At 39.5% G+C, this 23,882-nt stretch overlaps 1 protein-coding gene across 6 annotated transcripts in view; it reads left to right on the forward strand.

Moving 5' to 3' along the window:
* Positions 1 to 23,882, forward strand: part of NTRK2 (neurotrophic receptor tyrosine kinase 2) — a 383,866-nt gene that overhangs the window by 99,508 nt on the left and 260,476 nt on the right. The window lies entirely within an intron of this gene.

The raw sequence follows: 23,882 nt of genomic DNA on the forward strand, positions 1-23,882 counted from the left end.
CTTTAAGTAGCAGTAAATTGTCCAATGTACACTGGGCTCTGGGGTGAATCAGATCCATTTCTGATGCTTTTTCCTCTGCCTTTGTTGGTGCCCATGACCAAGATTCCCAAACCTGAAATGAATGAGGAGGAGCCGTGGTAAATTAAGCCTTAAAAAAACACCTAAACCTTCTCCTGACTCCCTGTTTGGCCTGTTGATCCTTGACATTTCTTTTGAAGGAGGGAAGACCTCTCATTCTCCAGTTATGAATAAGGCTTGGGAGAGGGACTGTACTGCAGTGATTTTAATTAATCCTATGGTGGTGGTTTGCAAACTTGACTTTGCCTCAGAAACTCATGGAGAGCTTGTGAAAACACAGATTTCTGGGCTACCCTGAGAGTTTCTGATTTAATAGGTCTGCGGTGGGCCTGGAAATGGGCATTTCTGATGGTTTCCAAGGGATGCTGCTTTTTCCCAAGCATTCTCAGAGAATCACCTTTCTGTGGGATAAACATGGGTTCCCAGGTCTCTTTCCAAGCATGACAAGATGTGGGAGAGGCATTTCAAACCAAACCCACCCATGGCTTCAAAGACCTTTCTGGGTCCCCATGTTCGGCTGGCGCCCAGGTCTGGCCTAGGCTTCTCCTCTCTATATGTTAGCCGCCTCCCATGGGATTTTGTTCTCTTCATCCTGATCAGATGCTTTCTTTCCTTAGAGGCACTTGGGGTGGATGTCCCCGAGCAGAGTGTTTACTGGACAGAGCCAGATTCTAGCTCTGTCACTTTCCTGTCTTGAGGGTTGACTTGGAAACTTTCATCTTGTGGGCTCTTCAGAGAAAGGGTATGTTCAGGTCCTACTGGGAGCTCAGAAAGGCTTTGGGAACCCTAGGAGCAATATTTGGGAGTCACTCCCCACCCCCACTTTGTGTTAAGAAAACAACAGAAGAATGATCTGTAAATGTGAACTCACTCTCTGTAGTGCAGTGCTGGAGGAGAATAAAAGGCAGACGTTTTGTTTCAGAGAAGATTGTATTTCATATAGTGACTCTGTCACTAAGACTGACAAAGTCTTTTATTTAGATAATTTGGGGTGACCACTGCTGAAGCACCTACATTTTCCGGGTATAACCTAAGGGTATCATTAATGATTGGTAAGAAAGATTTTACTTAACCTTGTCACAGATCCAGTAAATGACTTTCTTCAGGCAGAAACTACTAGAGCATATGTTTTACTCCCTTATTTTTAGACATAAATAAAATTATTTTTAAAATTTTGTCTCAGAGACTCAGGTTCTTGTTTAGAATAGCTTTTTTCTCTATTTTTAGCTACACGTCTAACTGTGCCATGGTTTGGACAAAATGGGCCTGAGTTGAGGTTCTTGTTTTATTGGTCAAATGCTGAGCTGTAATTTAGGGGACCTAGAAGAGAAGACGAGGCTCATGTAATGAAACTACCTAAAAAGTGGTGTTTAACAATTAATGTAAGTTAAAAGGACCTCTTGTATAGCATAGGGGACTATATTCAGTATCCTGTAATAACCTATAATGGAAAAGAATCTGAAAAAGATATATATATATATATCACACACATATATACATATATAGATGTAAAACTGAATCACTTTGCTGTACACTTGAAACATCAACTATTCTTCAATCAACTATACTTCAATCAGCAAATTAATGTAACTTAATGTACTTTAAATGCTATTAGAGCTGTTGAAAAAACATACATTTTTAAAAGGGGAGAATGTGTAAAAACACTATTATACTTCCTGAAATAACCAGAAAACATGTCACTTGTGATTTCTGAGTAACAATGGTATGAAATGTGCATATCCTTGGCCAGAACCAGTGCCTTGGTTCTGTGTAAGAGGCCAATGGCTGACGTGCAAATGAGCTATTCCAAATGTAATTCTTGCCCTCCTAAGCACCTTTGGGGAGATTCTACCGCCATGCGTATTCCCTTGTCCTGGGGACAGATTGAGACTGAAGGACGGCAGCCAGCCCACTCACAGGTGTTTCCAGCTTTTTGCATCCCCAGCATTGCGCACTTCAGCCTCCACTGTTTCAATCCATGGTAGCAGCGTTGGGATTATAGATTACGGTTTAATACTATTGATTCAACTGATTCCCAGGGTAACACAAACCAGAAATCTCTTAAAATCACACTGCAGCTGCATGCAGGGCAACTCAAGATTTATGGATCAACCCTAGAATCCAAACATCATTGGTGGCATTGCTTTCCATGGGAAGGTGATCCCTAAATTCCAAATCAGGGAGTTAAACCTAGATCTTAGAATACAGCAGTGAGCTGTGCTGTGTTCTTTGGAGATGGGTCTATGTGACTGTAAGCTTCATAGGATTTTTTTTCATCTGTTCTGTCAGTTCACTATAACCAAATCCTGATGGTGCAATCTAGAACATAGAGGCCAGACTGTGAACTCCAGAGTTCATATTGGTCTTGTTCATCATTACTAACCCAGTGCCAAGGCCAAAGTTGGCAGTTGATAAATATTAATTGATGGAATGAATGATCACAGAGAGTTTTCAACTCCATCCACTTTAGGTTGTTAATTGGAAAACAGTTAATGTTTGGAGGGCAGCTTGTATATGAATGGTTAAAGAGAGATATTGGAGCTTTTCTAAGCTTCTAAACTTAAAAGAAATTATTCCAGATAAGTAATGGTCATAGACAGGAGGTCATTTTTTCCAGGTTTTGTCTTAGGATGTGTGGGTTTTCACACACTGTTTTAAACTGTTATTGTTGTTGAAGTTTGGAGGATTCATTTTGACTTTCCATTTTGCACGTGAGCCTCTTCAATTTCTGCCTCTCTCCCTCCAAATGTGTGGCCTCGTAATATGTGTCTTTGTCCAGCTTTGAGGCTGGCAGAAGTGCCAGATGGTGGCTCTCATCTTGGTGTTAACCTAGAAATTATGTTTCATTATCGTTTGATATGTTTTAAGCCTCTTGTTGCGAGTGTCCAATAGACTACCAGCCCTGTTTCAATAAAGATGTCAAGAGGTAGAATTTATCCTATTCCATTTCTCCATGCTCATTTCTGTGCCTTAACACCATCCTTTTGGCTTTTGGTTGAATATCTAGTTATCATAATTGCAGAGTCCTGAATAAAGCTCCTCTGTTAGCGTTTGGCCATCTGTATAGGGATTATTCATATGCGTGTTTAGTATGGGTGCATGAACTATATAACACATCTATCTAAATCTATGCCTGTATCGATACCCTGGAGGTAAATGTATAATTTTATCCCTTTTCTTTGAAGAATGCCTGTGATTTATTTTAATTTTCACTGAAGTAGGGCTCAAGGACCTTTCCAGAGCAGCTCTATTGCCAAAGGAACAGGCAATCAAGCCTTTGAATGCTCTCATTTTTGTTGTAACCAAGTCTTATGTTTAGTTCTCACATTGCTTCCTGGCTCCCTTTCTTCGTTGAAAATGTAGAAGTGCACATAAAGAGGAAATGGAAGCATCTAGGGGCACAGGGGCTGCCAAGTCTTCTGAAAGTGATCCACATTGGGAGCCCCGCCTGATGGCATTGATAATGAACAGGGTTGGGAAAAAAAAAATAAGGGAATCAAAAGGGTGGAGGGGGATTGGCAGTCATCACACTGGTGAAGAATAGCTGTGACCATCAGCTTTCTGTTACTTGCGTTTCCTGATGGAAGTCCACATACGATATTTATTCTCTAAGTACCGATGCATCCTTTGTCCTTCTGGAGTAAATATAAAAGTGACCTGAAGCGGTCCCGCAGGAGGAACTGGAATAGGAAGGCTTTTCCCTTATTCAGGTTTGATGGCCTGCAGATTTCCTCTGCAGCCTCCTGTCCTTGACATAAACCGCTCATATGTCTTCATTCCTGCTAATTGAGCAGTAGGCATTTCCAACTCATAATTGACCAAAAAACTACACTGCCTGAGAACACAGAGCCAGGTTTTAACTCCAGATTCAATGTCCCCAGTTTAAGTTTCTCCTCTTATATAAATGATCTTCTAAATGTCTTTCAACAGCAACCAAAAATTTGGTTCTTTAAAAATAGTCATAAACATAGTGGGACCAAAGCTAAAGAGGTTGAAGGTTAAAGCCTTTTATATGAGCTGAAAATAATTCTGGAAAATTTAGGAGGTTGACTTTAGCAGATATTTGGATCAACTTTTAAAAGAGGGAAAAATGTGACTGAAAGCCAGAAACACAGTTATAGAAACTTCTGTAAGGACAGACTGTTTTCCGTATGATCCTTCCCCCCCCAACCATTTTTTTAAAAAGACAAATAACATTTAAGTATTATAACAGTAACACATGAATGCGTTCTCATTTTTCAAAATTTCAAGCACTTTAGAAATACATAGAGCTAAAAGGGAAACTTCCTCTTCATCTTCCTTTCCCACTACCATTTCCACTCCTAGGGATAACCTTCTTTAACCATCCCCAGTGCATATATTATGTCAATAATAAGATATATAGCTCCATTCATTATGTAGATAATCAAATATATTCATTTTTGTTTGCATAAAGACATTATATTACCAATCTTGTTCTGCATCTTTTTAAAGGTAACTGTTTGCCTGTAGATCTTTCTGAATCAATTCTTTTCTGAATTCTATTCCATAGTATTTCTGAGTACTCTGGTGTCAGGCTACCTCGGTCTGAATCCTGACTCCACCCATTACAAGTATGTGACTTTGAGCAAATTTCTCATCCTCTCTTACCCCAGTATTTCCATCTGTAATGGGGCAATAACTGTACCCACCTCAGAAGCTTGTTATAAGATAAACAGAGTTCATGTATGTGAAGCACTTTGGAAAGTTACTGGCATTTAGTAAATAAAAATAATACCTTACTTATAAAGACAGACATTTGGAAATGGATTGCTGAGAGAAAAGGTTTGTATATTTTAAATGTTGATTTTAAATGTTGATAGATTACCTTGCAGGAATGCTTTATCAATTTACACTCCCACCAACAGTAGATGAGGGCATCGTTTTATGTTTTCACCCATATCAGATATTATCAAACTTTTTTAGTTTTGCCAATTCACTTACAGTGTTATTCTGATTACTAATAAGGTTAAGCATTTTTGTCATGTGAAGAATAGAAAGAAATGTTTATTTTTATTTGTTGACTTACCTTATAAATTATATGTACTAATCTTTTATTGGTTATATACATTGCTCATATTTTCTTCTAATCTTTTGACTTTTTAAAATAGTGTCTTTCGGCAAACAGGAAGATTTACTTTTTTTATAGAAGGAAACCTGTCCATCTTTTCTGTCTAAGTTTTGCATTTTGCTGAGGAAGTCTTCCCATCCCTGAGGTTGTAAACATACATTTTAATATTTTTTCCACTAGTTTTACTTTGTTTGTGTTTTTTCTTTTACATGCTCTTTAATCTCTTTGAAATTCTTTTTTATTTTTAACTTGATGTGAAATACTGTCTCTTTCAGATATATATGTAATAAAGATATTTGCGTGACATTTTCAGAGAGACCAACAGTACTATTTTAACTTTCTGGAATCAGAAAGTCATTAATAAAAAGAAATTTTGAAGAGTTTAGTGATTAACTTTTTTTTTAAAGTAAGTAATAGGCTTTGTTTGTTCTCTTATTTTATTCTTACAAAAGAGTATCAGAGAATATAGGGTTTTTGTTTTTTTTTTTAACTGCCCTCCCCGGCTTCAGTATATTTTAGCATTCTCTTAATAGAGAACAAAATTTGTCAATAACAGTCAAGTCCTTGGAAATTTCATAAAAGACATTCAGTTGAAAGAGTTATTGAGTAATTTGACAAAGTGGAAATTAATCAAAAGAAGAGTTAACCCAAGTGTGCTTTTCTTGTCCTTTGGAGATGTTATATAAAGCTTTACCCTTATATTCGTGAGGTGAAGATCTACTTTCTGAAGTCTCTTCTTGTAGGGTCACCATTTGGGTTATGCCTCTGTGAGGGCAGAACGTGCATATTCTTTGCAGCATATTGAAAATGGGCCCAGAACTTTCAGGAACTGGCTCGATCAGGCAAAACAGGAAGCAGAAGTAGCAGCGTTTTTCTCATTAGCTTTCGGAGTACACTGACCTTGAACTTTTAAAATTCCCTCTCTTACGTGGGTATCCCATAAGCCCAGTGTGATTCATGGGAGAACCCAGGTTTGCCTGTAATGTAGAAAGTGCAGCTGTATTGTTTAGGGACTTCCCACGCTACTAGTTTCACAAAAAGGTAAAGGGTCCCTTAAGAAATTAGATTTTGTACTTAAAAGTCAGAACTTGCTACCCTCTCTTTGGTCCTCCATAAATCCTGTGGTGAACTCACTTTGACCTCCTTACACAGATCATCACGCACTTTAAAAAAGACTTCCCAAACTGTAAAGTCTGCTACTTTTCTTCTTCTTTTCACCCTTCATTTCTCTTTTTTTTACCTTTCACTTTTTTCCCTGCCATTTTGTCTTTCCACATCTCTGTGCATCCTAATTTTACATTCTTCCCTCCCTATTTTGGTTTTCTTCCTCCTCATTCCTAGCATCTGATTTTGGTGGACCAGCTTTTCAGAATTTGTGAAGACGACAGATAATAACTTGGCTTAAATTGTAACATATGCTCTGACTTTATCCTACTTTATTTTGAGCAAGAATACTGAATGACTCGGGGAATAAATTTAGCTCTAAATCAGTGGAACTGTCACGTGGTAATTCAGAAGACAGCCTGTTTGAACACTGCACATCCTTCATGTTTGTAAGTTGTTAACTCTTAAGTCTTCAAACCGACGAGTGTATAGAAATGTAATATTGGAGACTTATGAATCAGACAAGTTTGGGTACAAATCTCATGTCTCCCACCTGCTAACTATAATTTTAGGCAAAATTTTAAACTCTGTAAACCGTAGGTTCCTCTCTGGTAGATGCAATAATACCCATCTCTTAAGTGATTATAAGAATTAAATCAGTGCTTAGTTTCATGCCTGGTGCGTTGAACTAATTCTTTGAGGCAGTTATTGTTCAGATTTATGTTTTAGTAATATATCACTAAGGAAAAGAGTATGAGGAGAGTCCTGTCTGAATTTATACTGATTCAGAATTGCAGAAAAATGTCCCAAATGCATACAGTGTATATTTAAGGTTTATTAGTTGAATTTATAGAAAAAAATTGTAATTTTAATGTGTTATATTTTATGGGTATGTATTATGAATATAAAGTTGCTGAATCATATGCTTATTTTAAGTCTTTGAGTCCTTAAAGATACTGTGTGCGAATAATTGCAAATTCTTTTTTTTTTTTTTTTTTAATTGCAAATTCTTAACTTTACTGTCCTTTGAACAATTCATCTGTTTGAATTGTTTTGGGGTTTATGAAGACTCCGTTTTATCTGTTGATTGATTTGGTATGTAGACTTTTGTAGGGAAGGGGCAGAAAGAGCAGGCAGAGGTGGGATGGGGAAGAGAGCCCCTCCCTCTTCCCTCAATAACATCAGCTTAAGTCTAGAAATATGAGCTCATGGAGCCTTCTGTTCTGATGTGCTTCCTTTTTTCAAGGGGGGATTGCAAATGCTAAAATAATTTAACAAAAATAGGCTTTAATTTTTGATATACAGTAAGTCCCCTGCATACGAATGAGTTCCTTTCCAAGAGCACGTTTGTAAGTCCATTTTGTTCGTAAGTCCAACAAAGTTAACCTAGGTACCCAACAAACACAATCAGCTATATAGTACTGTACTGTAATAGGTTTATAATACTTTTCACACAAATAATACATACAAAACAAACAAACAAAAAATAAAGAAAACATTTTTAATCGTACAGTAACTGAAAAGTACAGTACAACAGCTGGCATACAGGGACTGGAATCGAGTGAACAGGCAAGAAGGGTTACTGATTGGAGGAGGGAGAGGAGGTGGGAGATGGTAGAGCTGAAGGATCGTCAGCAATAAGAGACGGAGGGCAAGCTGCAGTTTCACTCACGCCTGACGTTGATGGAATGCACGTTTGCATCTTTGAGAGTTTGCAACTTGAAGGTTTGTGTGTAGGGGACTTATTGTATTTACAGCTTCCTTGAATGGGTCATCCAGGACATCCACCTTACACAGAAACAATGTTAGCTCTTTGTATATAAAATAAAAAGTTAAAAACTTCCAAAAGAAAAAGATGAAAAGAGCATTCTGGAGAAAATAAATTCTTCCTTATGCAATTGATTGTCACTTGTGTTATTATAATCACAGACCAAGATGCTGCATTTCCAGAGAAGCCAAGGCTTTTGGCAGGCAAGTGGTGGTGGAAGATCTTTGTTTTTATCAAGACATCAACACAAATAGAATTACATTGGCTTGTTCTGTGATCACCTAGGAGCTTTAGTGGTCTGAGGACAGACAGAATGAGAGAGAGAGAGAGAGAATGAGAGAGATTAATATCCTGAGTTGAAGGCAGAGATGTCATCTCAGCCCTAACTGTATCAGTGGAAGGAAGGAAGGGGACTCAAGTTCAGGGCGGGAGTGGAGTGGGAGGGGAGAATGTTGGGAATGAGGTGGTATTCCTACTTACAATCATGGTTGTCATCTTTAGTAGTTCCGGCAAGACTTGAGTAGAGTAAGCCGTGATTTTCCCGCACTTACTTCCTGCATCATCTGTAAAAGAAAATTGTGTAAAGACCAGAATTAGCAGTATGGGACCAAAAGACATCTGAGGGTCTCCTCGAGCTTTAATATCTACCATCCTGTAACATAGCCATTTTTCAAAACAATGACACACTCACTAAAAGAGTCTGCCATGCATTTCTGATGATGTCCTTTATTATTATGGCGTGTAATGATAATCTTTTTTTTCTTCACTGTGAAACCACAATCTATTATTAACATATGAAATATTGTGTCTATATGGTCAATGCTAAATAATCTTGGATATGTTTTCAAATTTATGGTCATCTTAAGAAAATATTGCCTCTCAGTTATAAACAGAAGATATTTCTTATTTAGTTACATTCCCAATAATTCTGTTTACTATTAATTTGCATGTAGCATATGCCCTGGCAGGGGTACCTTTGACATCCCAGCTCCAGAAAAGAGAGGCAGCCCTGCCTAGCTCTCTTTTCCTGGAATGGTGTGGGTTTTTCGAGAAGCAGATCAACAGCTGATCTGCTTCCCAACTCTTTTGAGTCAGACTTCACAGCATGGCTTTTTAATTTTATTTGAATAAATTTTTATTTATTCATATTTAAAAGCCACACACATTCCATAGGCTGTAAACAATTTCTGTGTTACACTCCATGTAGCTATGAGTGTGGACAACTGCAAGGTCATTTCAGATGGATATTTATGTGCATAATCTATCCCTCACACTATATCTTGGTTCTCCTGTGATGCTATGGCAGTGGGTGAAGGAATATTAAAATGTCTAGGATAGGATGGAGAATGGGGCAGGCACTTATCTCAGACACAGACTGTAAGATATGTGACTTTATTTTTCTATATATGAATTAAATGTCTATTTTTTGCCCTTTTTGCACGATGTAGTGGAAATCTAACCTCCTACCATTCTGTGTAATCTTAAAAATTATGGGCAATCACAGAACGTTTCATGTTCGTCCCATCAGGTCCGGTTCTCTCACTCTCATCTTCATTTCCTCAAGTGGAGTGTGGGCTTAGGGATGCTGAAGTGCCACTGCACGGAAGGGGACATTCTGTGGCCACTGGTGGTCATTTCTCCATGTTGGTAGCTGCTGTGTTGTCCCACTTGTCCTCGGCTATCAGTTGGTGTAGTTCTCAGCTGTACATCCTGTGTTCCTAGCCAGGGTCCGCCACTTTCACACACCTCTCTGTAAGGGTATCAATGAAGCTTTGGGGACACAGGAAATGCTGGAATACTGGCCCGGGCTCTCTCTGGAGAGAGACCAGAAATGGTCTCTCATTTCTTCCATTATAGGCTTGAGATTGTCTTCTTGGCCGCCTTTTCAGGTCCACCCCCACCAAAAGGGGTTCCTCTTTTCTTGAATCTCCAAACTTGACTAGAGGTTCTCCGGTTCCCCAGCCCCCATATTTCACTAGGGGACAGGTTACACACTTCCTCCTTCCTGTCTCTAACTTATTTATCTCCCCTCTGCCTCTTGCTGCTTCCCATGGGGACAGAGGAATATGACAAGCAGTTTTTCTTGATTTCTTCTTCCAAATAATTTTTTCATACATGTGAATCTTGTGTTTTTTGTCCAAATTTTTATTACGAGATTTTCAACATGGAGGAAAATTGAAAGACTATTCCATCTGTATACTCAATACCTGCATTCAACCTCTGATTAACATTTTGCTGTCTGATTATGAGTTGCCCATATCATGTCACTTCACTCCTAAACTCTGGCACATTTCTCCTACAAGCACAACGCCAACACCATTATCACTGTACTCGAGAAAGTTAAAACAACTCTGTAATAGCAGATAATACTTAGTCCAGCTTCAAATTTCCCCAGTTGTTCAACTTGCCTTTAATAGCTATTTATATTTCAAACCGAGATCTACTCAAAGTTCACCACACTGTATTTGCTCATTGTCTTTCCTTGGCCTTTTTCAGTCTGGATTGCTACCTCCATTTTCTCCCCCTCTGGACATTGACTTTTTGAAGAGACCCGTCAGTTGTTCTGTAGAATGTCCTTCATTCTGGTGGTGTTCGATAGTTTCCTTGTGGGATTCTTGAACTTGTCATTTATTCCCATATTTCCTGTGAACTGGAACTTACTTCTAAAGGCTTGATTAGATGCCAGTGAAATGTTTTTGGGAAGAAGACTATAGCAGAGGTGCTGAGCACTTCACAGTGTACCACAGTTAGAAACACATGTCACCTTGATACACTGTTACTGTAAGTTTGACCACTTTTAAAAAATGGTGGCCACCAAAAATGTCAATAGTGACCTTTCTTTGAAAATACAAGTTTCCCTTTGCAGTTGGTAGATAATTTGTAGAATGATAATTTGACATCTAGCAGATATCTTCGTTCCCCAAAACTTGAACATAATGGGCTTAGTACCCAGTTCTGACCCTTTCCTGAAAAAATTATTTTATTTCTGAGGATTGCAGAGGGTTGTTTTTCTAATTCAATCATTCCTTCTACATACTAGCTTCTGCTTAAGAAAAAAGGAAAAAACAAAAAAAGAGCATCCTGGTCTTGACCAAGAATTTCCACTTCTTAATTTTAGTTCTGCCTGGATCCTGGATAACCCTTTCTTGAGGCCATGGAGGTTTGGTATCCAGCTGCCTACACTAGGAGGGTCATGGGGTTACAGAAAAGATTTATGGCCACAGTATTACTGTATCCAAAATATTATTTTATTTTATAAAATATTTACTTTGTGCTTCTCAAAGTCATCGAGCTTTGTGGAAATTATTCTATTTTTCCTTTTCATGATGATTAAACATTAAGTAGGTATAATAAACCTAATTGCTTTAGGATTCTTTCCTGCAACTTTGTGGTTGTTGGTAGAGTCAAAGACAGTGAGAGCTGCCAGTGAGTTTAGGAATCATCCCAAGTCCTTATTACAGAGATGAGGACATTGGGGCCCAGAGAGCTTAAGTGTCTTGCCTAAGGTTACACAGCTAGTTTGTGGCAGATATAGGGCTGGGAGCCAGGCCTCATGACTCCAGTTTTACTGTTTTATGCTGTGAGACTAAGAAACATTATAAGAATAAACAAATTTTATTTCCATGTCAAATTCACTGCTTTTTATGTACTGCCATTGATGTCACTAGTACATGTTGCCACTGGTATGTGTTGCTGTTGGATGATACTGTATTTCTCAAAGCTGGGGATGTATATCCTCAGTGGTAGCAAGATGGTTTGAAGGGATATTTGGGGCTAACACCTTTAATATTGATAGTTCTATATTTAGTATTTATTAGAAAAAATATACCTGGCACATCATACCCTTGGTTTCACGATATTATTGTTTAGGATAAAGCTTAAGCTTAAAAAATATGAAATAAAGAAAAATATTAAATAAATAATTCTGATTTCAATTTTAAAATGATTATTTGAGTAGGACTGTTCTAAGGCACTGGAAATTTAATACTGAACAGAACAAAGTTTCTGCCTCATGGAGCTTAAACTCTAGTTGAGGGGAGAGACAGAAAAACGGAGAAAGATATCTAGATGTAATCTATAGGTAATCTCAAATGCTATGAATAAAGTGAAACAAGGTAAGAGGAGGATAGTGAGAGTTTTGTTATTTGTAAATAGTTAAAAATGGCCTTTGGTAGTTTGATAGGGATTGCACTGAATCTGTAGATTGCTTTGGGTAGTAGAGTCATTTCCACAATGTTGATTCTTCCAATCCAAGAACATGGTCTATCTCTCCATCTCTTTGTATCATCTTTAATTTCTTTCATCAGTGTCTTATAGTTTTCTGCATACAGGTCTTTTGTTTCCTTAGGTAGGTTTATTCCTCGGTATTTTATTCTTTTTGTTGCAATGGTAAATGGGAGTGTTTCCTTAATTTCTCTTTCAGATTTTTCATCATTAGTGTATAGGAATGCCAGAGATTTCTGTGCATTAATTTTGTATCCTGCTACTTTACCACATTCATTGATTAGCTCTAGTAGTTTTCTGGTAGCATCTTTAGGATTCTCTGTGTATAGTATCATGTCATCTGCAAACAGTGACAGTTTTACTTCTTTTTTTCCGATTTGGATTCCTTTTATTTCTTTTTCTTCTCTGATTGCCGTGGCTAAAACTTTCAAAACTATATTGAATAATAGTGGTGAGAGTGGGCAACCTTGTCTTGTTCCTGATCTTAGTGGAAATGGTTCCAGTTTTTCACCCTTGAGAATAATGTTGGCTGTATAAAATAGATAGCTAGTGGGAAGCAGCTGCATAGCACAGGGAGATCAGCTCGGTGCTTTGTGACCACCTAGAGGGGTGGGATAGGGAGGGTGGGAGGGAGACGCAAGAGGGAGGAGATATGGAGATATATGTATACGTATAGCTGATTCACTTTGTTATACAGCAGAAACTAACACACCTTTATAAAGCAATTATACTCCAATAAACATGTTAAAAAAAAAAAAAAGACCTGTCTGATCAGATGACATTTGAGCCAAGAGTCCAAGGCAGCGAGGGAGTGAGCACGCTGATACCTGAGGGAACAGCATTCTAGGCAGAGGAAACAGCACAAGCAAGGGGTGGAGGCTGGGGGGAGCTCTGTGTGTTGAAAGAACTGCACAGGCCAGTGTGGCTGGAGCAGAGTGGGGTTGGGGTGGGGGGAGCAGTAATTGGGACCAGAGAGGAGACGGAAATGCACAGGGACTTGCAGGCCTTCAAGAAGGCTTTTCCCTGAGTGAGGGCTAATGTACAGAAGGTACTTGGATGAGGCCTAAGTTGTGAAAGTGTTTGTGAAGAATTTAAACGTGGATGACACTGAGGTATTAATGTACTGAGTAAGAATCTAATAACAAAAGATGACTGGGGGAAAGGGTATTTCTTGGAGGTAGGAGTGAGAAGTTCATGATACAAGGGTGTGGAGAAAATTCCTTGTCAGGCTCAAGATCACGACCATGATTCCCACCTGTTCCCTATCCCCAACATTCATACACATATACCCACACATACACACATTCAACACACACTCTGAAATGATGGTTTGTAGAGTTTTTTGTCATCAGCATTACCCAGCATTATATACGCATAGGATACTGTGATTGTTGGTTTTCACAAGACCATGGCCACTTGAGAGCAGAAAGGGGTAGGACCCAGGCTTTGAGTTATCTTATAATTTTTCTTATCTTCACTCTGATTCCTTTTATGCAGCCCAGTTCACTCCAAGGGCTGGGTCATTATACTGTAGTTAATTTCATGGCTGATATAATTTGAGTAAATTCTCTCTTTTTGAGATCTCAATTGCCATTGGGAGAAAAGCACCAACTGTTTGAAAACTCAAATGATGCATTTTCACAGTGAGCAAAGACATTGTGGAGATTCTTCTGTTTTTTCTTACCATGATGATTAAACGTTAAGTAGAACCTATGTTCTCTGCATGGTGTTTCTTATTTTTGGCTTGAAACCCAGGGCTAGAACTTAAGGTCGGGCTGCACTTTTTGAAGCTGTGCATTTCCAGAGAGGAGGAAGCACTTGCTTTTCCTGCTTCTTATCCTCCCAACAAGTTACTGATAACACTTTGCCGTCTTGTGGTGTCGATAAGTCTTCTTTCTTGAATCACCAAGGGAGGTGGGCTTGGTACAGTGTAATTATTCTATGGCCAGTTCTCCAGATCTCCTTAAATGTATTTTTCTATCTCTATGCTTCACCCTCTTCTTATTCTCTTTCTTTGGGAAGAATCTGACCATCACCTTTGGGGACATTCTTTCCTCTTCTTTTCTCCACACCACTGTCCCTCTCCTCTGGCTGGGGTGGTCTAGAGCAGAATCCTCTGCATCCTTCCCCCATAAGATCTGTGCATTGGGTTCTTCCCAAGTCTTTGTAATTGTCATGTAGATCTTCCTCCTTATCAAGTGCCTAGTGATATGTATTTATTCTAGTCTATTTTCTCACCCATCACCTAATATGCTAATGGATTAGCAAATTCAAAGAAAAAAAACTCAGATATTACCAGCAAAAAAGCATATTTGAAAAGACACATCTGCCATGTACAGACTTGCATAATGAGAACCTAAAATGGAAAACAATGGCCACGGTTTTGGATAATCCCATTCTTTGGTACAGATTCTTGGACAGCATTAATTTTGGTTGGACTTCTGAGTTTTCCCTCTGTTCAGCATCTTATACTACACATCATATTCTTATCAATTCCAAACCTTTTTCATTACAAAGCAATACATGGGAAAGCAGAGAGCTATAATCAGACTCTGAATTCTCAGAATTCAAATATGCCGAGAGTGGGGGACACCAAGTCTTAGTAGATTCATCCTATTGTTTTAGCACCAACTTTAGCAAATGTTTCACCTTGAAAGGATAGCTCATTGCAGATATTTTGTAACAGTAGTAAAGGTTGACAATTTTGTTTGAAGAAGACAGTCATTTTTAGGCTCTGTCCTTTCCCCTCCTCCCACCCTCCCCACACCCATAGGTGTGTCTGCTGAGCTCCTGAGGTGTTCTGAGAGTCCAGAAGTAGAACACAGCCCCTGCCCTTTGGTGGAAACCATTGTGGTTACTGGCTATTTATTTATAATTGGAACTTATTAGGTGCAAAAACTTGAAGTGCCCATTAATCATCAGTGTTATCTGTCTGTTGGGCTCCTCAGAAATTCTCCATGAATTTTATTTTAATGTATCTGTTGACATAATTGCCTTAAATTATGAATTGCTAAATTATAAAGCTTATTGGAAATTTTTGAAAAGGGGGTGTATGGAACCATTTATGACCCTAAAAAATTAATTACATGTGTTATTTAAAAAATATTGTAATATTTCATGTTTTTGTAGTCATTTATAATAAGATATTAGTTAATCCTCAGGTGACCTTGTGATCCAGTCTACCTATCCAATTGGCTGTCTCCATTGAGTCCTTATTACCTGAAGTCCTAAAGTCCCCTTACCCTTTCTACAGATAAGGACGTGAAGGTATAAGAAATTATATTTTTACATTATAAGAACTTATTTGAATAAAGCAGTCTTGAATCTGTGTAATATAGATCTTTCTTAACCAGATGCGCAGATTACACAGCTCAATTTAAATAGCATCCCAGGATCTCTAGCTACATGAATGGTTAAATGAGTATGCATGTGTGAAAGAGCCCAGGAGTTGCTGCTGCCAGTTTTTTCTTGGTAGTTGAGGAGTTGCCCACTGCCCTTTCTCAATCATTTCTGTCTGAACAACGTCTGTGCCCTCTATTAGTGACTGGCACAACTTTCTTCAGTAGAAATCCATAACCGTGTAGGTTGAAGAGCTCATTTTTTGATGCCTCAGGGCAAACCTTCAAAATTGAATTTCATACTCCTAGGAAGTATTTACTTCAAACTTAGCTTTGTACATTACCAAAGAAAAATGAATGTATTTGCAGTGAACTGTACATTATTTGGTGATCACCCAACTCCAATGAGCAGAAGGCAGAGTCAGCACAGATGTGGGTCCATGAAATTCTCTTGATTAATGTTGCACACGTTGTCTATGCTCTGTCCAGCTGCCCTCAAACTCCTCTCACCGGTCCTGTGCACTTTCCCTGGTTTCTGTGTACAATTGCTTCTATGGGCTAGCACCTGAGACCTTCTTCAAAGGGCTAGCCTTGAACTAGTGGGCCTCCTACCCCAGCCCAGGGCACACACATGTGCGCGCGCGCACACACACACACACACGCACAGCTGGAAGTGGCTGGAAGTTCAGTACCCTCCTCTCTCTTCCCTCAACCCCTCCTTTGCTGATGACTGACTGGTTTAGGAGCAGAAAGCTCACTCCCTTGCCTTTAGGCTGGGCCAACTCCACTGGGTAATTTACAAGTTCTCTGTAGGATCTGTGGTGTAATTTACACTCCAGAGCTTCCAGCAGGATCCAGCTGGAGGCTGAGACTTCACCTGAAATTGCAGCCTTGCTTGGATTCCCTTCGTCTGTCTCCTGCTTCCCCCTCTCTTGGGAACCCTCCTTTAATAAATCACTTGCCATGAACACTGCTCTCTCAGCATACTTCTGAGCAACTGACCTAAGACAGCATTTTTTGTAGGAGCTCTAAGAAATTGAATATGTTATGTGATGCTTTTTATCAACATATTTAAATCTATTTAAAAATCTCTTGTTTGCTAATTTGGGCTACAGTCTGCAAGTGGGTGATCTTAAAATTTAATTAAAATTTTAAGTGAGGTATAGATTATAGTTACCATTTATTGAGGGGAACCACTGTGTGCCACTTTACTGACACATTTTCTTTGATTTTCATAGTAATCTTGCTTTTTAAGGATGAGTTAATTGAAGTCCAGAGACGTTTATTAACGTGCCCGAGCCACAGAGCTAATAATTGGCAGAACCACAATTCAAACCCAAATCTTTCTGCTTTTAATGATTTAGCTTTTTCAACTGCTGCCCTGCTGACTCTCTTACCTTGTTGGAGTATTAAAATGTCTATTTCTATATGCTATCAAAGAGGCATTCCAGCATCAAAGTTCATGACTTACTAAAATTGGAGGAGACTGTCTCTTTATTAAGTGATAACAAAATGCATTACCAAACACCAAACTTAATTTCCCAGAATGAGAGTGATTGAAAATTATATCTAATAAGTGTTTGAATCAATTCACATCAATTTGTTGTGTACAGAAAGTTCTCTGTCCAGTTTATGACAGAATCTGGAGTGGTTCATAGAAAAATAAAATTACAGAGAAGGTGGAAAACAGGACAGGGCACCAGGAATGCACTTCGGGGGCAGAGGATGGAGGTTTCTCTTTTGGTTCTCCTTCTGGGGTGGCTACGCTCAGTCCTGTGACTGTATTGTACCAGTATGCTATTTAGAAAATGACTTCCCCAGGCCTCTAAGTGGAGCATAGTGTTCTGAAAGCCCTAACTCATCTCACACGAGTTATCAGTCTGTTCCACTGATAAGGAAACGATCTTTAAGAAAGGATCTTTAAGAAAGATCCTTAAAGAAAACAATGAAGAGATAATGGCAATGATGTCATGGTCATCGAGATGGACATCCATCAGGCATCTGTGTTGGGTTCTGTTTGAATTATTCATTGCTGACACAAACCCTACACATGTAAAAATTTCAGCAAGAATACACAAAAACCATATCAGAAACTTTTAAATTTTCTGTAAGGTGATGTCAGCACTTGTTACAAACTGAAGCTGCTCTCTCTTTCTCAAGGGCCCTCCTCTACCCCTTTGCCTGATTATTTCTTACTTATCTTTTAAAGATGAAGCTTAGGCATGACCTCCTCCAGGAAGCTTTCTCTGATACCTCACGATGGACAAAATCCTTTTTTTGTGGATTTGTATTTGTACCATGAGCAATCATCCAGAAGAATGCTTATCCCATCATATTGAAAGAATATGCTTACTTGTTAGTCCTCCCATTAACCTAAAAGCTCTCAAGGTCACCAATTTTGTTTTATTATCCCTCTGTCCCTAGTACTTGGTATGGTGCAAGTCAGAGTTAACAGTCAGTAAATGTGTTTTGAATTGAACTATAAGGAAAGCAGAAAGCTCCATGTCTTTTTGGTATACATGATATGTTCTTGCAAGTTGTTTTAAAGCCATCCGAGTGACTTGGGCAGAGAGATATTGAAGAATTAGAAGGCAGTGGAAACACTAGGTCAGGCTTTTAGGGCAAGAGGATCCGGGAGAGAGAGGAATGTGGGTTGTGTCCAGTAGGCTGGGAGAAGTTTGGTAGGCAGATGCCATCTGAGGGCTACTTGGGGTCTTGATTTAAGAGGTGAGAATTATGATAGAGGACAATGAGGAAGAGAACATCCTTTGAAATGGTAAAGGATGAAATGAAATTTGCATTTGAGGCCAGATAGGGTAGCAGAAGGAGCATGGACTCAGGTTTGACGCTAAGTCCTGCTGGGTTCTTTTCTGGTGGCTTAACCTCTCTGAATTTCTTTTTCTTTCTTTTTAATCTGTAAAATGAACATACCAGCGCCAATTTCATAGAGGAATCTTGATTTATTCTAAAGATTAATAAGATAGTGCTCAGCAGATATTAAGTGTTCCCTGAAGTTCCATAAAGTTCAGATCCTTCCCAGTGGTTTCCTGTCAACGGTTGAAAGGCGATTAGTTGGGAGGGATAGTGATGGGAGAATAGAAAGTGTGTAGCAGTGGACATGCATCCATTTGTTTGTTCTTCCATTAAACATCTTGCTGAGGGTGTACAATGTACCAGGCACAGGGAATACATATATGTACATCACTGTTTGTCTTCAAGAAGTTTGTAGTCTAGAGGAAGAGTGACATCTAAGAAGGTGACATGGCAGTAGGTACTCTAAATAGCCCCACACAGGAGGGGACTGATTTATTCTGTTTAGAGAAATCAGAGAGCACTTCACAAGGTTGTCAGCTCTCAAGTGGAGTCCGAAAGGATGAGTAGGAGGTCACACATGGATGAATTGGAGCAGGCATCTGTCAGGCATGGAGGTCTGTATCGGGGTAGTTTGGCTGTTGCTGGAGTGGAAGATACAAGAGGGCAATGGCAGGAGATGAGGATGGAAAGATGGACAAGGACCAAAATGCAAAAGGCCTCCCTGCATGCCGTGGAGTTTAGATTTAGTCCTGAGGTTACAGCGGAGCCACTGAATTTAGGGATTGATGAGGAAGTCGTTGAGAGGCAGGGTTAGAAAATCTCAGTGTGAAGAATGATCTTGTTTATGTTGATTTCTTGGCTCCTGCCACGACTTTTTACTTTTTTCCTTGATTTGCTATTAAATTTGGAAGTGATTAATAAAGCTGTTCATTTGAGTTATAACAACATTACTAATTAAAAAAAAATTCTGTTTTCATGGTCTTCATATTGTTTTGATGGACTAAAGTGGTCATGCTTATTAAATAAATAATGTGGGATTTGTTCATTTCTTCAGCAAGTACTTAAGGAGAGCCTGCTCTGGGCCAGCCTGTGATAGACCCTGAGGACATAGAGGGAGATGACATTAGATTGATAAATGTATAGGGCGTGGGAAAAACATAGTTGTGAGTGGAGGAGGTGAGGAGAGTCCTGTCTTAAGGAAGTGATCTCTCTACCTGACTGCTGTGGGATGGGGGAGTCAGGGGGTCCTTGTTCAGCAAATTTGAAATGTTGTTTTTCCATTGCTGACCTTAAGTTTTTTGGAATCCAGTAGATAATAGAGACTGTCTCTCAATCAATCACGCACTCAAAATGGCAGCATTAAAACTACATCTACCACCACTCATTGGGTGTATCTGAAGTCAGTTGTAGGGAATGATGCCCTGTGTGTGTTCGTTTTTCTGGCATTTCCTCAGAAGGATTATGATATTCAGTTTCCAATCTAGAAATCAGAGAATTGGATTTGAGAATAACTGCATCTGTTTTTTCCCCTTAGCCCCCCAAAGAACATTTAGCTTTGTTTTTATTTTTCTTATTGAGTTCCTACTCTGTGCTAAATGGTTAACAGATCTGATCTCTCTTAATTCTGTGAGATAAGGCATCATTATCTTTATCTTTTAAATGGAGACCCTGAGACCCAGGGAGGTTGTTTCACTTGCCTGAGGCCACGTTCCACCTAAGAGGTAAAGTTGAGGCTGCCTCAGGACAGTCATGCCTGGTGCTCTCTGACCTGGCCTCATTTCTGCCTCTCTTTATTTTCTGTGACCTTTTCTGTCTCAATATTTTCTTTCTCTCCCTCATTCATTTGGTAAATGTCCTCTGTTGGGACTGACCACAAACAAACACAGCCGGGTGGGCAGCCCTTAGAAGGGAATATTCAGGTTTGAGTAGATGGGACTAGGCAATGCCAAGTCAGGAGAGGCCAGTGGCCTCATCTCAAAGAGTAATTTTGAGTAGCATGGATGCTTTTCCCGCCAAGCCCTCGAGGGACATGGGTTAACCTCACCTGTGAATCTGAAAGCCCTGGCTGGTGAGGGGGCTCTATGTCTGGCACTTTTTGTACTTTGTCTCATCAATGGCACCATCTGTTAGATGTCACTGACCCCCTTCTACACGTGAAGAAACCAGAGGCTTAGAGAGGTTACGTGACTTGCCCAAGGCCATGAGGTTTATTCAAGGTAAAACTAATTAAAACATGATAGCTTGACTCTGGTATCCAAAATCTTCATGCCAGAACTCTCTCAGTGTGAATTCCTTAAGACACTAGCAGGGGGAGGGCTAGTTTCTGTGGTCCTGTGGTCAAAGATAGAAGACCCAGCACCCCCCAGCCCCTTCTCGGAGAGTCAGGTTATACATTGCCTATTAAAGACCATCTCTATTGAGACTGTCCTCAGTAAAGAAACCTTTGAACTCTGTTTAACCCAGGATTTCCTAAGCATATTCAACCACAAAAATCTCTTCAAAAGTAAGTCACTGAGCTCATGAGAAATTAGTGTGTGGAATACTGAAATCCACCTTGCTGCCTCCCCAGCTGTCTTTTTGTAGAGAGACAGTGAAGAGGGAGAGGGTAGAAAGGAGAAGACCAAAGAAAGGAAAGAAGGAGACAGTGGAAGAAGGAAAAGGAATAAAGTAAAAGTGTGACCAAGTATTTCCCGATAAAATTGTAAAATAAATTTCCACCTTTCTTTTATTTCTAGGCCCTCTCCCGTGCTTTTCAAATTGGCTCACTAACTTTTCCCCAAGTGAATAAGATGAGACAGAAAGATTGATTTCTTCGGGCTGTTGACAGTATTAAAAAATGGTCCATGAGGCTGAGAGGCGGCCTGTGCAGGTGAAACCTATGGCCAAGATGCAAGAGTTAGGAAGTGGCCCAGTGGGGACCAACTCTGCTTCCCTGAACTCCCATAGCAAGGGAGTAACAGGGTGGGGACCACAACCTAGGCCCCTGACTCTCTGCCCGCTAGGCTTTCTCTCACAGCACGTTTGCTTTCTCAGAGTCAGTCTTATGTCCACATATTATTTTCTCTTTCCCTGTTATGCTTAACCCATCAGCATTAACTTCGCCAGAGATATAGTTATCAGCGACGTAAACTGTAAGATCGTAATTGGCCCTGTTTCTTTCATTCTTGCTACAGTTAAAACACTGTATTGCCTAGGAAGGTCTTTTCCTGCATGTTCCCTTTGCTCCTGGTTCTTTGAATAGAATGTGTTTATGATTTACAATGAAGGATAATTCATAACCAATATTGATATTTCCCACATATAAGTATACAGGCACCCATAATTGTGTACTCAGGAATGTTTTCATTATTCTTTCCTAAACCAGTGTAATAGTTCTATGATTCACGTGGACTTCCTGGGTTGGTGGAGATATTTGTATGAAAAATGTTAGCGTTTATGCAAATGTCAGTGTTAATATGTATAGAATTTATATTAGTTGCTGTTAGAGCCTTGCTGTCAAAGTGTGGTCCTTGGACCAGCATCATCCGCATCACTTGGGAAATTGTTAAAAACATAGAATCTTGGGCTTCTTCCCCGACCTACTGAATTCAAATCTGCATTTTAATGAGATTCCCAGGTGTTTTATATGTTCATTAAAGTTTGAGAAGCCCTGCCTTAGAGTACACACAGGGCATTAAGGTCAGTTTTGTTTATGCCCACTTTACCTAGTTTCACATGGCTACCTTTAATAGAGGGCAATGGCTCTGCAAGTTCCATCCCAGTAACTTCATTGTGGGCTGTCTTATACATGATTGCCCAAGAGAGCTATAAAGAATCTCTGAGGCACACAATTCATCCTCATTAGATAGGTAGGTGGGTAGACAGATAGATAGAGATATAAATATAGGTGTAAATTGCTTCTTAAAAGCTTTATAGGTAGCAGGTATTGAAAACTGTGAAGGGGCTGAGATGTTATTCTGCTTGCAAGCCAGAAAGCTGGTGTGCCACAGTTTCACAGATGACAGCAGAAGACATGAGACTCATGGGTCAGAGTCCGGGGGCTGTATTACTCTTTCCACAGGAAGCAGCATGAACAGTGTATTTACGTCAGTTTTCTCTGCCCCATGTCTCACGGTGGTGATACAGATGGGCCCTGATGGAAGCCTGCACATATTCTGATGGCGTTAGAGAAAAGGACCCCTGAATTTAGGGAATCTGAATCTCTTTAAGTGGGCAGTAAACACAATTTCCCTTTGCTCCAGAGATTACTCTCTCTGTCTCCTAAGACTGTTCACCATACAAACATCCTTAAAACGATAATCCAGAGCAAGTGGCAGTGAGTGCCTCTCTTTGTAAGATGTATGGAAATGCAAGGAACCCAGGGAGTACCATCTCCCAACACTAGACAGTAGAACATCTTTATTATTAGGTTTTAGGGCCAATAAGTATTTTTTTGGAGGCCATGGAAGAAACGTTTCCAAATCCCTGGATTGTACTGAGGGTTGGTTCTATCAGAAAGACTCTAGGAGGGAAATAACTTCCAGTCTGGGCATTCAGCTAAGCGCCTTACAGGAGGGGAGAAGTTCTATTAAGAAAACAGAGGGTTTGTGCATTATAAACAGTGGGGTTGCTGGTGTCACTTGCACCATTTAAATGCTGAACCTGTTCTTGTCTTCAAGTTTGAGAGATAGGACATAATTCAGAGAGCTCTGAAGAGACTCTGAGGGATGTTTACAAGATTGGCAAATAGTAGTAGGGAGAACAGCAGACATAAATTTGGGCTAATGGTAACTTTCTGATACAGCAGTTTTCTTGCCTGTAAGTGGATTGTCTTGCAAAGTAGATTTCCTTTTGCTTTGAATGTTTAAGTGGAGGCTAAACCTTCCAGAAAATTGTAGAAGAGATTTCTTCTTTGACTTCTGGAGTTTTTCACTGCTCTCAAAGAATTTAAGAGCTGGAGAAGAGAAAACTGGAGAAGTTTTACAAAGCATATGACAATGATATATTGATAAATGTTTAACAGATGAAAGGGGCGGTGTGGGATTGGGGCCATTTTGTAGCGTTTGCTGTTTTCCATGGTGTGAATATTCCCACTGTGGCTGATTTCAAGCTGTCAGCATGAAGTCAGTGGCTCACAAAATTCCTAAAAAGTTAAGAAAGCAGTGTGAGCTGGTTCCAACAATCCATTGCAAAACAGTCATAATTAGTAATTTTTTGACAGTGAAGGCAGCCTGACCATGCAAGTTTGCTGATAGAAGCTTCTCAAGATCTTTCACAATAATGTATGTCCTGTTTGCCCCTGGAGATTCATAGATGGACTTACCTTAAGGCAGGATGACAGCCTAAATGATTTTTTGAAGTTCATTTCAACAGTACGATTTCATTTTTTGTAAAAAGTCTTCCTTGACGTGGTGGGTATCACCAGCCTGGCTATTCGCTTCCTTTAAATAAACCAACTGCCAACTCAGCATATTTCTCTTCTATGGAA

This window comes from Globicephala melas, chromosome 6, assembly GCF_963455315.2.
Source record: "Globicephala melas chromosome 6, mGloMel1.2, whole genome shotgun sequence".
Classification (NCBI taxonomy): Eukaryota; Metazoa; Chordata; class Mammalia; order Artiodactyla; family Delphinidae; genus Globicephala; species Globicephala melas.